This window comes from Schistocerca piceifrons, chromosome 7 (genome assembly GCF_021461385.2).
Source record: "Schistocerca piceifrons isolate TAMUIC-IGC-003096 chromosome 7, iqSchPice1.1, whole genome shotgun sequence".
NCBI lineage: Eukaryota > Metazoa > Arthropoda > Insecta > Orthoptera > Acrididae > Schistocerca > Schistocerca piceifrons.
In genome coordinates, this window is record NC_060144.1 from 288,980,497 (window position 1) to 288,998,386 (window position 17,890).

The following is a 17,890-nucleotide window of genomic DNA, read 5'->3' on the forward strand; positions in this document are numbered from 1 at the left end:
AAGCCGATGGCCGCGATAGTACAGCGCTAGGTGTAACACCGCTGTGACGCTCCAATACTGGAAGAATGTGACGTCTCCACTCGTAGGCACGACACTCGATGACGCTGATCACCCAGGGTGGTGCAGAGTCGCGATCCATCGCTAAACACAACAGGTCGCCATTCATCAACGCACCTCCTAGTCACGGTACTACTCCAAATGCACTTCAAAAATGGTTAAAATGGCTCTGAGCACTATGGGATTTAACATCTAAGGTCATCAGTCCCCTATAACTTAGAAATACTTAAACCTAACTTACCTAAGGACATCACACACATCCATGCCCAAGGCAAGATTCGAACCTGCGACTGTAGCAGTCGCACGGTGCCTGAAAGAAGCCCTAAAACCGCTCGGCAACAGCGGCCGGACCAAATGCACTCGTTTGTATTGTAGCGTTAATGTGATTCTATGCATGATACGGTAATTCCCTATTCCGATTTTTGTTGCTATTAGACCACTGATGTGAGACTACAAAGAATACTGTACTGGGTGTGACATTTCGCAGTCAACGATTCCGGCCGCGGTGGCCGACAGGTTCTAGGTGCTCCAGTCTGGAACCGCGCGACCGCTACGGTCGCAGGTTCGAATCCTGCCTCGGGCATGGATGTGTGTGATGTCTTTAGGTTAGTTAGGTTTAAGTAGTTCTAAGTTCTAGGGGACTGATGACCTCAGATGTGGAGTCCCATAGTGCTCAGAGCCATTTGAACCATTTTTTTGTAGTGGGTGTGTCACTTGCTCTTGGGTGACTGCAATGTCGACTTCGACTGTGCTTAAAACCCGTGGCCTAGGGGGGGGGGGGGGGTGCGATTTCAGTCAGAGAGTTAACTGCCTTATGTAAAAAAAATAAAAAAACTGCCAACGGCCTCGTCAAAAGTGGCGGAGGAATGGACGGACGTTCAGAACACTCTCTTGCCCTTGGACTGGAAACTGCTCCATAAAGACGGAATAATAATCATTACGAGGCTGCAGAAGGCAAGATATTACAGACACGTATTGTCCATCAACTGGACATGTGCCCTGTAATGGCTCTGTCCACTGGCAAAAAATTCCGGAATACTCCCCCTTTCGGATCTCCGGGAGGGGACTGGCAGATGAACCCCTAAAAATCCTTTAAGAGTTCCTTAGAAATCATTTATTTTCAAACCAATTTAATCTGCAATTTTAGCCCCTCAGTGGTTGAATTTCCAAAAATGTTGAAACACGTAATTTTTATTTTCTGACAGAGAAATCAAATACCAGTATTCGTAGTTCTAACTTCAAAATTCCGTTAACAGTGGCATAGTTACAAAAATCCTTTCATTCCCTATTCCCACCCCTCCCCCCTAGATGTGATTTCAGACAGTCACTTCTCAGCGATGTCTACAGTATGAGACCCAGAACCTCTCCAAAGTTCAAGTCTCTATACTTAACAGTGTGGGCTGGGTGATAATGAGTCTATGAATCAGTCTGACCCTGCTTCACCACTTAGAGGTGATATCCAAAACCAGTGAAACACACATTTTTTCATCTTTAACCGAGAAACCAAACACAGATTTCCAGAGATGTAACTTTAAAAATGCTTTCGCAAAGAGATATTATCATGAAACTTTTCGCCCCTATTTGACCCCATTAGGGACTGAACTTCCAAAAACAGTAATGTGCGTATATCTTGTTTGTAACTGAGGAACGAAATAAAAAGTTCCATAGATTCAGCATCAAAAATGTTTGCACAATGAAATATTTCCATAAAAACTTTAATCCCTAGCATCACCCCTACAGGAACTGAAATTTCAAATACAGTGAAACACGTATTTTGTCATTTCTAACTGAGAAGTCAAATTAAATTTTTCGTCGAATCAGTTTTAAAAATCGTTTCACAATGAAACATTATCATAAGAAATCTCATCCCCTATTTCAAGCCTTAGTGGTTAATCTCCAAAAACATCGAAACACATATTTTCTATTTGTAACAGAGAAATCAAATACCAATAATCGCAGATATAGCTTTAAAAATACTTCAGCAGTTCTTTAATAATGACGTATTTCTTAAAAAAGCTTTCACTCTCTATTTCACCCCCAGACACTTAAATTTACAAAACTGCTGAAACAATTTCTCTTTACATGAAAGGGAATACCAATACCAATTTTCATAGCTCGTGAAACACCTGGTTAAATCCGCAGGACAGAACAGGTAGTTGGAATTGTGGAAAGGGGCCAAAAATGAACGGCTGTCAGTTACACTCGAATACATATAACTTTATTTAGTTGCCCAAACATTACAGCGCAAATTTCCGAGCTTAACTATCGACTAAATATGTCAGACAATCTTATGGCTTAAGGGCACAACCTCTTTAATTTTTAAAACGGCTGAAAGCCCATGATTTAAACCACAACTACAATAAATTTTCAAAAGGCAGATAGTGCAACGTTATATCCTTAAATAATATATCAAATGACGCTGAAGGTCCAAACAATCTAAGGCTTAGCAAGTAAGGAATTTTAATTTCAAGACGGCTGAAAGCCCATGATTGAGAAACTCAACTACAATGAATTTTCAAAAGCAGAAGGCCCAAAGCTTTATCCTAAAAATTTTTTAAATCATGTAAAAGTCCCAAAAAAGGCAAGACTTAACAAGTACGGAATTTACAATTTTTAAACGGCAGAAGGCCCATTATTTAAATCCCAACTGAAAGCATACAGATCCAAACCATCGGCTATGAGCCATTGAAATACACAATCAAACATCAATACGAAAGGCATTACAGCCAGCGGCGCTCAGAAGTCTCCGGGGTTCGGTCTGCACTTGAAATTTTAGCGTTCGATTAGGAGAGACAGGTAGTCTACCCAACTATATCAGGTCCGCCGGCAACCCAAGCAAGAGAAAGTCAACGGACCCACCGACCAGACGACTTGCTTTCCATCTGACCACTACACAAGGAACTCCAATGCCAAAAGTAAAAGGCATAGCCGCACACAACCAAGAATGCATAAGCTGTCAATACTACACACACGTGTTGGATTGCGACAACATGGTGAGGAAGGGACACTGCCCGAAATTTACGTCAGCGGCCAGGGCAGGTTCCCGGAACGGTAATGGCCACAAGGCAGAAAATTCTTCTGGTGCACTTGGACTTCAAATAACCAAAATACAGTTAAACTCCACCGGATGGTGGCCAAGCTTTCGTCAACTCGAACAATCGCTTTTGCTCACGGGAATAACCCCAAAAGACAACCATGAAAACCAGCGGCAATATGTGGACAGACTGGCTTCGGTAATTAAATCACCACTCAACTTTCATGTCCTGGGTTGGTGAGCAACGAACCTCGTAGCAATCGGAACAGTTCCCACACACTCCGACACTGTGTAGAGACCGCCAGCGGGCCCGGGCCACTGCGCTGCGTGGAGATTTCCTCGCTGATCCACACCAACCGACTGACTGCCGCACACCGGCTAGCCGGAAACTATAAGCACCAGACCAAAGATAGTACAATGTGCGAATTTCGATACACACCGCTACTGCCACACATAGAAAGAGGATGAATCGCGGCATAACCACAACAACCGTGGGAAACGAAACGCAGAGTAACAGTCAATTTTTAAACCAACGCATAAGCTGGGGCCAGCACTGCTCAACCTCCCTCCCTGAAACTCAACCCAGGGAGGGGAGAATCCCAACCCTGAGCTACTTGAACTTAACAAAGGTGAGCCGTTCTCCTTGACCAATAGATTTACCATGCCAAATATTCGAATAATAGTGCAAAGCGTCAAAAAAACAAGGAGTAAATTTACTAAGATTTCCACCGCGCATCTGCCTCCCATGGAAATTGCGGACATAAACTGGGTTCCCCGGCCTGCCCTTAAAGGTTTACCGATTAGGATTATAACTCTCAACCTGCTTATTATGGGTTCTGAGTATATTACGCCTGAACCGGTTTCAGTTTTCCTTAATAACGAGAGGATTAATCTCGGTTGGAATAAGATCTTGAATTCCCCACAAGTTCAAAAGAGCTGAATCAATTGCATAGGAAAAGATCAAGGATGCAGGCGTAGCTCGCAAGGCCTCATGAATGTCCGTATTAGAGGCAAAACTAAGCCAGGGAAGACAGGAGTCCCATTTACTGGGGGTTTTCTGATGATAAAAAATCAAACCTGACTTAAGATTCCGATTAACTCTCTCCGCAAAGGATCCCTGGGGATAATACAGGGTGGTGGTGACATGCTTGACACCGTTCTGAAAACAGAAGGCCTTGAAAGGGGCAGAAAGAAAGGCACGAACGTTATCGCTCACTAGATGCTTGGGTGGTCCAAAAACACTGAAGACACTAGTTAAATGATTAATAGTGGTGGCAGCGGTAACGTTACGGCTTGGAAGGAGCCATGTAAATCTGGAGAACGCATCAAAAATGGTTCATATGGCTCTGAGCACTATGGGACTTAACTTCTGAGGTCATCAGTCCGCTAGAACTTGAACTACTTAAACCTAACTAACCTAAGGACATCACACACATGCATGCCCGAGGCAGGGTTCTAATCTGCGACCGTAGCGGTCGCGCGGCTCCAGACTGTAGCGCTTAGAACCGCTCGGCCACTCTGGTCGGCCCGGTGGGTGGCTATCGCTGTCTTAATGTGCTCAAAGGCAGTCTCCTGGGCGGGTCCCCATTCAAAACGCACGCCATTTCGGTGTAACTGATTTAAGGGTGCCGCCAACTGACCGAAATTGGGAACAAAAGCCTGATGTAATTTGCCGTGCCTATAAATTTAGCAATTCCCTGTTTATCAGTAGGGGGAGGCAATGCCCGCAAGGCCTTAGTACGCTCTTGGTCACTGCGAATACTTTGACCCGACACTATGTGGCCTAAGGAAGATACCTCTTGCTTAGCTAGCGTGATTTTACTAGGCTTAACAGTTAGGCTGGCTCGCTGTAATCTGAACAGAACTTGCTGGATATGCTCCAAATGATCCTCAAACGAACGACTATAGATAACCAAGTCGTCCTAATAATTATCGACACAGACTAACTTTAAGTCGCCAGGGATATTATCCAACAAACGAGTAAGAACCGCCGCTCCGGTTGCTAGCCCAAAAGGAACAGTGTTAAACTCGAACAAGTTCCAGTCAGTACGAAACGCAGTAACATGTTTACATTCCTCAGCCAAAGGAACCTGATAATAGGACCATAAACCAGTTAGCGCCGGCAAAACAGGTAAAAGAATTAAGCAGATCCGGCAGAGATACTGATTCAAGTACAACCATGGCGTTCAAACGGCGGTAGTCAACCAGAGGTCTGAAATCGTGCCACTGATCTGTAGGTACAAGAACTTTTGTGGAAGCCTAAGCAAAAGTAGAGGGCCCAATCACTCCTTGTTGGCGCATTTGAATATCTTAGCCTTCAGTATCTTCACCTTCGGGGGTGAGGGTCGGTATAGAGATTGCCAACCGGAATATCATCGGACACGCGGATATGATACTCGAGAACGCTAATGAAAACCAGGTTATCACTAAGGAGTTGGGGAAATCTGTGCAACAAATCGCGCAACTGAGAAGCCTAATGGGGCAAGAGATGGGCCAAATCGAATTCATTAGCTCCGGCCTCAACGGCCAAGGCTCCTGCAGTTTGCCATACCTAGGTTTAACGCACTCGCAAAAGCCAAACATCTTCCTAGGAGTAAACTTAAAGGAAACGGTGTGTCCGGAATAATCCAAGATCAACCTGGTTTTATTGATGAAATCGCACCCCAAAATTAGACTAATAGGCAGCTCCTTAACCAAAGCTACAGACATAGGCCAGGAAAAATCACCGATCGATATACTCCCCCGGACCCAACCCTGCAGAGGTACCACCTGGTTATTGACCACCCAACATCTCTGTACCAGCGAAGGCACCGAACGCAATTTCGTAAGATGCCTAAATTCCAAAAACCACTCAAAACTTAATAATGAAAAGGAACTACCAGAATCCAAAAGAGCACAAACGGGATCGCCACCTAGCCGAGAACAAACATAAGGCCTAAAAGTTCGAACCCGAGTTCGCGGGCCAACCCGGCGTTATCTATTGGCTCTAGGAGCGCAAGGCTGAACATAAGAGCGTACCAAATGAGCCTCACTGCCGCATCTGAAACAACGCCGGGGTTCCCTTTTGGTAACTTCAACGGATGTAGATAATCCGCACTCGGTGCCGACGTCGCATGCCTTAACCTCCTGACGTACATGGTTCTCAAGAGGTAATGCGGACGCCGCTATGACCACATCACGGAGCTCTCCCCAGGTTGTATGGTGCTTACGGAAATCAAATTGCGACTTATTCGCTGCACGCATTCCCTTAAGAACGATAGAAACTAATTCTTGTTCAGGTAAATCAATCAATAAGGCCAAAGAGGCTGTCTAGACTATATCGACATACTGATGTAACTGCTCCTCACCCAGCAGCACCTCCCAAACATACCGACTCTCAAGTTGTTTACGAACCCCAGTGGATAACCTTTGCCTAATTACGAGATCCCTTAATTTCTGCAAGGAAAACTCTTCCGCCATGGCTCACGAGAGGGGGTTCGGCAACTCGCCGCTAGCTGGCGGGTACAACAACGACAGAATTACTTGGTGCGGAACGTGAAAGGCGGCCGCGTGTTGTTCTAGGCGAACCAGTAACCACAATAATTTTTCCACCTGACCAAGTCGCTCTACAACCAATCCAGTAATATCTCGGAAGAAATGGGCCTGAGGACTAGGCGACTTTGCAAACGCACCATCTAACTTGACAGCTGATGGAACAGTTCCACCGCCTTACTGGCTCTCATGCTCTCGCTGACAGCGCGAGTCGCTATCTTCAAACTTCTTCGCATCTAACTCCAAACACGTAAGCTTAAACTGTAATGCGTCCACCAAACTAAACCAACTCAACGGTTAATTTTTGGTGATGATCCGCCAAATCTAACATACTCGTAGACAAGGTGGGCTTTCCGGAGCGGGCCGATCCACGGACACTGAATGCCATTTTGACAAGCACCTGAAACAAGCCACAGCCAAAGCAATACGGTACCACCAGACACAAAAAAAACAATAGTGACACTCACAGCAGCAACAATGGCAAGCACAAGAGCAACCACGCTTTGCTAACAGTGAAACGCCTGATTAAATCCGCAGGACAGAGCAGGTAGTTGGAATTGTGGAAAGGGGCTAAAAATTAACGGCTGTAAGTTACACTCGAACACATATAACGTTATTTAGTTGCCCAAACATTACAGCGCAAATTTCCGAGCTTAACTATCGACTGAATATGTCACACAATCTTATGGCTTAAGGGCACAACCTCTTTAATTTTTAAAACGGCTGAAATCCCACGATTGAGAAACTCAACTACAATGAATTTTCAAAAGCAGAAGGCCCAAAGCGAAATCCTAAAATTTTTTTAAATCATGTAAAAGTCCCAAACAAGGCAAGACTTGACAAGTACGGAATTTACAATTTTAAAACGGCAGAAGGCCCATTATTCAAAACCCAGCTAAAAGCACACAAATCCAAACCATCGGCTATGAGCCATTAAAACACACAATCAAACATCAATAAATAATAACGTTCGCTTAGGAGAGACAGGTAGTCTACCCAACTCTATCAGGTCCGCCGGCAACCCAACCAAGAGACAGTCAACGTACCCACCAACAATACGACTTGCTTTCCACCCAACCAGTACACTAGGAACTCCAATGCCAAAAGTAAAAGGCGTAGCCACCCACAACTAAGTATGCATAAGCTGTCAAAACTACACACACGTGTTGGACAGCGACAACACGGCGAGGGAAGGACACTGCCTGAATTTTACGTCAGTGGCCAGGGCAGGTAACCGGAACGCTAACGATCACAAGGCAGAAAATTCCGCTACTGCACTTGAACTTCAAATAACAAAAATACAGTTAATCTCCACAGGATGGTGGAGAAACTCGAACACTCGCAATGGCCCACGGGAATACTTCCAACAGCCAATCATGAAAAAAAAGCAAAATGTGAGTAAACTGGCTTCGGTAACTGAATCACCACTCAGCTTTGATGACCTGAGTTGGTGAGCCACGAACCTCGTGGCAATCGGAACAGCTTCCACACACCCCGACACTGTGTAGAGACCAGCAGCGGCCGGCCCAATGGGCCGCACAGAGCTTTCCTGGCGGATCCACACCAACCGACCGACTGCCGCGCACCGGCTAGCCGGAAACTATAAGCACCAGACTAAAGATAGTACAATGTGCGAATATCTATACACACCGCTGCTGCCACACGTAGAAAGGGGAAGAACCACAGGATAACGGCAATAACCGTGGGAAACCAATGGCAGAGTAACAGTCAAGGTTTAAACCAACGCATAATCCGGGGCCAGCACGGCTCAGCTCCAGACTCAAAAATGCCTTAATAGCGCCATTTTTCTGGAAAAAGTCCTTAAGCCTCTATTGCGCCCTCTTATGTTCGGAATTTCGAAAAATTCCTTCTTAAACGACGCCTACAGTATGAGATCGAAATGTTTACAAAATTTCAAATTTATATCCATAGCGGTTTGGAATGGGCGATGAGGAACCATTCAGTCAGTCCAGTAAGTCAGTTAAGACATTGCCTCTTACAAATAGAGATTTGGGAGACAATCCGAGTAGCCATTCTTCGGTTGTTTGCAGATGATTTAGTCGTTTATCTTCTAGTAAAGTCATCAGGGGATCAAAAGTAATTGTGAAATGACCTAGGTAAGATACCTGTATGGTGCAAAAATTGCCGAATGATCCTAAACAAGGAAAAGTGACCTCATCCGTATGAATGCTAAAATCAGTCTGTTAAACATTGGTTACGTGATAAATTAGTCAAATCTGAAGACCTAAATTCAACTAAATACAAAGGAACTACGATTACGAACACGTCAAATTGGAAAGAAGACATAGAAAATGTTATGGGAATGTCGAACCAAAGACTCCGTTTTCTTGGAAGCATACTTAAGAGATGCAACAGGTCTAATAGGGAGGCTGCCTACACAACGCTTTTACGTCCTCATTTGGAGTACTGGTGCGCGGTGTTTGATCATTACAAGATAGGATTAACGGAGTACATCGAGAAAGTTCAAGGAAGGGCAGCTCGTTTTGTACTGTTGAGAAGTTGGTGAGAGTGTGTCTGTGACATGATATAGGTTTTGGAGTGGACATCGATAAAACAAATACGTTTCCCGTTGCGGCGAGATACTGTCACGAAATTTCGGTCAACAACTTTCTCCTCCGAGAGCAAAAATATTTTGTTGACGTCGACCTACATAGGGAGATAGATCATCATAATAAAATAAGGGAAATCAGAGCTCATGCTGAAAACTACAGGTCTTCGTTTCTCCACTCGCTGTTCGAGATTCGAATAATAGTTATGAAAGTGGTTTGATGAACCCTCTGTCAAGCACTTAAGTGTCATTTTCAGAGTAGCCATGTAGATATACACGTAGTTGTAGAAAAAGAAACAGGATGGTAGGGCACATGTTAGGTCATTAGGGAGTAACTGAAATGGTACCAGAGGGAGTACTAAGTCAGCAAAACCTATAGAAGAAGACAGAGATTGGAATACATCCAGCAAATAACTGAGGACGTAGATAGTAACTGCTGCTCTGAGATCAAATGTTTGGCACGCAAGAGGAATTAGTGGCAGCCTGCATCAAACCACTGAGAAGATTGTTGACACTTCCCCCGTCATAGAAAAAAAAAAATGCCCGCCACACATTCTTATGGAGTCCAGTATCAACCACTGACACGTCGGAATGTTTCACAAATCTGAATAATGTGCAATTCGGTCACGTCACTGTAAGGTTATTTACAAATTCTGTCAGATGCTGAAACGTTGTATCACACGTGTACGCATTTTCTACGAGTACTTCTCAGTGATCACTCGACATGTGATACTGTTTACGCCCCTTAAATCCATTACACAGGCTGATAATAACACTAATTTACTCAGGTGGCGGTTCTGTCTATCACAGAGATTTGTAATTCAAATCACACAAGTACCCACGATGCGTCGTTTGTGTAAGAAGTTGGACTAACAATGCTTCATTTCCGGGTGGTTCATTTTCATTTACAGGCAGTGTACTTTTACGTAGGTATGAGCTTGGATGACTGGGGTCCTTGCTACTTATACTGTCAACGATGGCAGAGTGTCAAGAGATCCACCACGGGGCCAAGATTTTGCAAGCCAGCAGAGCAGAACTTATAGTTAATATAACACACGAGGGTAGCCCCGCACCTCCGCGGCAGTAACCGTTAAGTAAAATACTGTAAATGATTAGACTGGGGAGAAAACTGTTAGCTGCTGAATGATGTCAGCCGGTTAGGGGATGAAACAGATTCACACTGGCGAACGCGTAGTCTTCTCAAAATCTGCGACACATTGGTATAACAACTCAGTAAATACGGTTATGTTGGATATCTGAGTTTTGAGGATCCGCGGCAGAAGTGCTGTTAAGAAGCACGAAAGCAAATTCGCTAGGAGTAGATCCCATAGCAGCTGAATTTTACCTCACTTATTGGGATTCATTAAAACGTTAGATAATCAACGTATTCACTGACGCAATGGAGTATCCAACAACTGCTTCCGAGCTACCAAGACGGGTTCATCCTGTTGATATCCAAAAAGTATACGCCAACAAACACCAAATTCGTTTAGGCCGGTAACCTTGACGAACACAAACTACAAAATACTATTTCGAGCACTAAAGCGACGAGGCTAAAAACCTCTCGCCACGGGATGGATACCTAGCGGGCGCACTGAGACGCCGCCGCCACTGTGTAGGCCGCCAGAAAAAGCAGCCCTTGTTCCTCCTTTTAACAACGACCCTTCAGAAAGCCTATATATGAATACGGCGGCAAATCCCAGATAAAACGTCTGGAGAAACCCAATTCAAAACATTGGTGACTCCTTGTAGCTATCTTGCGTTAAAACTCACATGAAAGAAAAGACTCTTTATCTCAGATTATCTCAGAATTTACACTCTGCCCTAGGAAAGAAACGCCGCCTGTGAAAGGCTTCAAAAACTCTAATGGGTTGAGTTACAACAGGTATGAATACCCTGACTGGCCAGAAAGAAAATGCGTCGCCACAAGCTTTGGTATAGGCAAATTGCAGACAGAACCATTGGCTCTTCTCTGACAAAAAATCGTCAGGTGTTTGAGCAAGGCGATTCTTGCTGTTCTGGGGCAATTGTGAGAGTCATTATGCGAACATTTGTTCAGAGGTTCGTCTTAACTCACAAGGAATTACGAAGAATCGCACTGAGCACTGAGAGCTTGCAAGCGATTTGTGGGCCAAATAGCGTGCATCATGCCAGTTAACGTATCTAGGGATAAACTAGGAGCCTAGGGTTCAGCAAAGATGCAGGAATTATATCTGACACGTGTTTTTCAGTTGAGAGTGACTTACAAGAGATTCCCAGGTTCAGCTCTCGCCGACAGCCGCCGCTGCCACCGCCAATGCAAGGTAAACACCTGTGCGCTCACGCCATGCCAGCAAGTGATAGTCAATTCATACTCAGAACTGCGGTCGTCTCCATCTCCGCTTTTTTTCATTGTTCAACGTGACTTCTATTTAAACATATACTATGTGACCAAAAGTATCCAGACACCTGACTGAAAATGACTTACAAGTTCGTGGCGCCCTCCATCGGTAATTATGTAATTCAATATGGTGTTCGTCCACCCTTAGCCGTGATGACATTTTCCACTCTCGAAGGCACTCTCGCAGGCACATGTTGAGTCAGGTGTTGGAAGGTTTATTGGCGAATGGCAGCCCATTCTTCACGGAGTGCTGCACTGAGGAGAGGTATCGATGTTGGTCGGTGAGGCCTGGCGCGAAGTGGGCGTTCCAAAACATCCCAAAGGTTTTCTGTGCAGGCTAGCCCATTACAGGAATGTTATTGTTGTGTAACCACTCCGCCATAGGTCGTGTATTATGAACAGGTGCTAGATCATGTCGAAAGATGAAATCACCATCCCCAAATTGCTCTTCATCAGTGGGAAGCAAGAAGCTGCTTACAACTTGAATGTAGACCTGTGTTGTGATAGTTCCACGCAAAACAACAAAGAGTGAAAACCGCTCCATGAAATACACGACCACACCATAAAACCACTGGCTTCGAATTTTACTACTGGCACTACACACACTGTCAGATGAAGTTCACTGGCCATTCGCCATACCCACGTCTTACCATCGGATCGCCAAAATGTGAACAGTGATTCGTCACTCCATACAACGTTTTTCCACAGTTCAATCGTCTAATGATTACGCTCCTTACACCAAGCGAGGCGTCGTTTGACATTTACCGCGGTATTGTGGCTTACGAGCAGCCACTCGAGCATGAAATTCAAGTTTTCTTACTTCCCGCCTAGCTATCATAGTACTTGCTGTGGATCTTGATGCAGTTTGGAATTCCTGAGTGGTGGTCTATATAGATGTCTGCCTATTACACATTACGACCATCTTCAACTGTCGGTGGTCTCTGTAGGTCAACAGACGAGGTCGGCCTGTGCGGTTTTGTGCTCTACCTGTCCCTTCAGGTTTCCATTTCGCTGTCACGTCACAAACAGTGGACCTAGGGAAGTTTAGGAGTGTTGAAATCTCGCACACATACGTATGACATAAGTGACATCCAATCACCTGACCACGCTCGAAGTCCTTGAGTGGCGCAGAGCGTCCCAGTCAACTCTCTCACGATGTCTAATGACTACAGAGGTCACTAATATGGACTACCTGGCACTAGGTGACAGCACAATAAACCTAATTTGAAAAACATGTGATTTTGGGGGTGTCCGGATTCTTTTGATCAGATAGTATATTTACGATTGTAAGGCCTAATTGAATCAGAAACGCCAGATGTCCGATCTCACGAAAAGGACTGACCAGTCAATGTACAGAAAAGGAATTGTTTTAATTTTGTACTTCTATTTGATTGCTCTTTACCGCCCTCCATTCAATATTGGGTTCTTTCATTGTGCAGTTTACCGTAATTGATATTTCTGGCCCCAATTTTACTTAATTTGTTTGTATTTTTATCGACCGCCAGACATGGTCATTAACGAACTTACCATTAAAGAACCTTATAATAGTTAAAAGTTTGACTTCACAGTTGTGAAAACCCAGCATCAATATTTTACCATCCTGTACATAATTTTGCTACAGTGCTATGTCATGAAGTCATACTTAGAGTAAAAATAAACCTTAATAACCTAAATTTAAAACTTTCGTTTTTTTGCTAACATATACTTATGCTTGAATCCGTACACTAATTTCTGTTAGCCATAACATCTCCTTTACAGAGAGTGTAGTGGAAACGACATTGAAAAAAATGGTTCAAATGACTCTGAACACTATGGGACTTAGCATCTGAGGTCATCAGTCACCCAAAACTTAGAACTACTTAAACCTAACTAACCTAAAGACATCACACACATCCATTCCCATGGCAGGATTCGAACCTGCGACCGTAGCGGTCGCGTGGTTCCAGACTGAAGCGCCTAGATCCGCCGACATTGAAATCATTGTCTGATTACGTCTGTCCTGCTGTACTCTTCTGAACTCTGCATGTGTGAGACGGTATCTTCCAACCACACTGGATGTAGGTTCAACACCAAATTCCTAAAACACTCACAGCACGTCCTTATACACCTGTGGTATTAAGATAGATCAGAAGCAGACTCACACATGTTAGATGTGTAGTACAGAGATTTTTTCCTAAAGTCAGACTTTTCGTTAAACCAGGGTGGGAACTTTAAATTATAATGAAATAGAAATGGAGCTTACTGTGATTTTCTAAGGCGCCATCAGGTACAGTAACAGTCCCGAGTTCTTTGGTATTTTCGTTAACTGCTGAAGCGTCGGTGAGGAAGGAAGATTAGTGTTCAACACCCAGTCAACAGTGCGATCCTTACAGGCAGAGCACAAGTTCGTGTTACGAAATGCTAAGTAAGAAAATCTACTGTGCCCTGTTCAAAGGAATCGTCCCGGCATTTGCTATGAGTTGTTTAGGGCAATCACGGAAACCTAACTCTGTATGGTCATCCAGAAGGGGGTTTTAACCGTCATACTCCAGAATGTGAGTTCCGCGAGTCCAGTGTGCTAACGACTGCGCCACCATGCTCAGTGAAATCTCTTTAGCTTGTGAACATAATGTTGTGGGTTCTCTTATAAAAGAGCACAAAGCAACTTTTAGAGTGCGACTGTTATTTGATCTTGAATTGTTAACTGTGCTAAGATACAGACAGTTCTTTTTCCCATATCATATTCAAATGGATGTCTTCCAGATGGAGAAAGAAGAAAAGTTCCGAATAATGAAGATGATTTCAAGTCACATGGAGAAATCAATATATCTTTGCTGGAGTAAATAAAAATAAAAATTGAATATGTTTAATTTGTTGGTAAATGTTTACCTTGACGAGAAATACAAAAACAAGCGACATTGTAACATCCATAGGCGTCGGCAGTATGGGAGAGGGTGGTCACAGAGGCACCTCTGCCATAGAATCTGTAATAAGGAGATTCTATTCACTGACCATCGATAGCATCAATTCTCTGGAATATAATACGTCTTTTGTGTGATCTATAAAATTTAGATCTTGTGGCATGAAGCGTTTCGAAACCGACTATCACATATATTACAAAAATGGCAAGTTTAGAGTCTTGCCTCCGCCTCTTTCCACCTAGGGATAAGCTTCTGCTGACGTCCCATGGTTCCATCTGAAAACTAACCATTTAGAACTAACCTTTCCAGTCAGTTTCCACCCAACAGGATTTGTTAACAAAATATCGTCACCGGCCCAACGTCGTTGGGAGAATTGGTCGAAATAAGTAAAAACCATTTTGACATGTCGATTTTGGCACAGAAAGCCTTTAAATAGTGAATTATATTTTATGTCCTAACCAGAAAGCAACGTTTGCTATATTAAGCTTGTCGTGACAGATCGTAGCTTGCTGTACTAGCGAATCCGCTTCAAGTGTTGAAAAAACTTCAAAAAGAGTATGAATTTCATGGTTTGGCAAGCGAAGAGAGCTGTAATGCAAGCGATACTGCATGGTTGTCCTTGTTCGTGGCTGGAATCATTATAGATTTCACTGCCACGAAAAGGCACCACGATAGTCTAAGGTTTAATAGACGATGTTATTGGAAAAATGAACAAGTTTCATTTGGTACTTTCATGCGTCAGCAGGAATAACTCACGAATCTTCTTCATTTGCAAGAAGGAATAGCTAAATTACTCCATATATGACGTCCGATACTACAAAAAGAGTATGTGTAAAACTTGTTATTATATAACGAAAGATCATTATTAGTTACGTTAAGTTTGAATTTCAGTTTAACTGAATAGACCACATTGTAGGTTCGACCTTTGACGTAACTCTGCTAACGAGCAATGAAAACAATATACGTATATTACCTCTCCCACTACAGCAAATTAAATCAGTGGCGTCGGAGGACACAATAAAAGTTTTTATTATTGTAAGAACTTCAACAAATCATTCGATTATTGACAACAGGCGACATATGGTGCACTGTGGATAACTAACGACCATTATCAATTACCTTAGATTTATTTAGAATCATTGATTGTCGTTCAGTAAGTTGCTATCTTGCTACTTTTTTTGGAATCGAGACTTAAAGAAAAATTGGCAAAGGTAATGTTAATCGGAACACAGGGAGAAGCTGTGACCTAAATAACAATAGATTTATTCATTCTTAGCATCACAAGACAAAAAATGGCTAAAGAAACGTCACACAAAGATTTTCATTTCACAAACGCTTTCCTAACATGGGGTCTATGGTGGACGAAGTGATCAGCTGGGGATCGACACACTAGACTATCCAGAACACTAATCGCTTTATCTGACTTCATAGGCGTGTATTCGCGGTATGGCACAAAAACTACGCTACCATCAAGCGTCTATACGCTACTATTCCAAAAAGAAAAATATAGTTCGAAAGAAAAGGGAGCTGACAAACATACATTGGAGCCCTACGCCGTAGCACTCATACTTTAACCTTCTCCTGGTCAAGCCGGCACACCACCATGCGTTCGGCGATTGAAATCATAGACGGCAGCAATCTGTTATAAAAGGCGTGCGCCCGAAAAATGCAAGTACGCGGTCCCACGTTCAGCTAATTCGGAACACAATTACTTCCTTCGAGCCTCTGAAACCCCAGTGGATTCCAGCGTGCAGGCCGGCCGGGGCGGCCGAGCGGTTCTAGGACTACAGTCTGGAACCGCGCGACCGCTACGGTCGCAGGTTCGGATCCTGCCTCGGGCATGGGTGTGTGTGATGTCCTTAGGTTGGTTAGGTTTAAGTTGTTCTAAGATCTAGAGGACTGATGACCTCAGAAGTTAAGTCCCATAGTGCTCAGAGCCACTTGAACCACTTTGAAAGAGTGTGCAGGTGGAGCTGTTTGCTATTCTGCCAAACCAATTTGACTCCGTCCGACGACCATGCGTGACACAAAATGTCAAATGTTTAGACGGCCAACTCAAGACACATAAGTACACCTATGCATCACTCGTTGTGCACCTGATGCTAGAAGCAGTACCTCTGACGGTTCAGAAGGTGACTGGCACAGGATCTAAGTGTAACACTAGCAAAGGACGCTAGTCTCACCGTTTAGGTAGATACTGGCAGATCTTTACTAGCGAAGTACCAGTACAAGACTGACCACTTCTCTTTCTCTCCACTTTCCTCGCCGGCTCGGTAGCAAAGCACATTTATATCTTAGACTACTCCCACTTTAACACAAGCCAATCACGAACTGGAGAGCCGCATTCGAAGGTGGGAGACTGCTCCTTGCTCTGCATACACCGATTTGACCCATCAGAGACTTTAAAGTTAATTGGGAGAGAGAAAAAAAAAAAGACTCGACTTCGAGGCCCCTTTCCCACGCGTATACGCCATGTCTTTTGCTAACATGACCAGGATGGAACCACAGCTCTCCATAAAAAGATCGTTATCTCCCCTGTTGCGTCCATTTTGAAGTTTCGAAAGAATGGCCATAAAATCGCTAAAAGGCTCATTCCTTCACGAATAAGTTTTGTAACAGAGTCTGGACATCTGGGCGCCAGTGATCTGCCCCACAAAATTTCGCAGAACGCTCACAGTTGGGCTTCCTGTCTAACAGGGCCCATCCTCTGCTTTATTGCTGGTCTTCAAAGCTCTGCACATTGTAGCAGCGCCTCCTCGGCGCTAGTCAGCCTACCTGGAGGTGACCGGCGCCATCCATTGCGTCTGCACAATGATTCTGCGGAGCTCTACACTCCGGAAATGTTTTCACCCAGGTTCCGCAGAAAAAACGCACTCCCATCGGCCCTCAGTCGCCGTACGCTTTTATTGCAGCCATTTGAACGAAGGTAAAGCTTACCGCTAATCCTTCATTAGACCACACAAGCAAGAGCGTTAACTACTGACCACCATTTCATCACGATGTATGAAGTCAGATCGTAATAAAGCTCGTCTTCCCTAAAATCATTAAGCGGCATGATTCCGAATCACAAGTGAGACTGCCCTGCAATCTCAAGGTGTAAGACGATCCTTGTATAAATATCCAGTATAAATATAAGAGTCGTTAGGCACACTTTCTTTGGTGTTTTGGTCGATATTTCCTATTTAGTTTTTGGTGTGTGCAGCTAGCGACGGCTGTAACAAATATTTCCCATCAAGTATTTTCCCGTTACAAACAAGATTACATAGTGCGATATTTGTTTTATCGTAATGGATTAACATGGCCGGGGAACACGACAATCAATCTGCAATCAAGCAGCGACTGAGCAGCGCTGAACATGGCACTAAATCATAATGTTCAAACATACTGAATCTTCCAAAATCTATATGCAAGTCGACTCA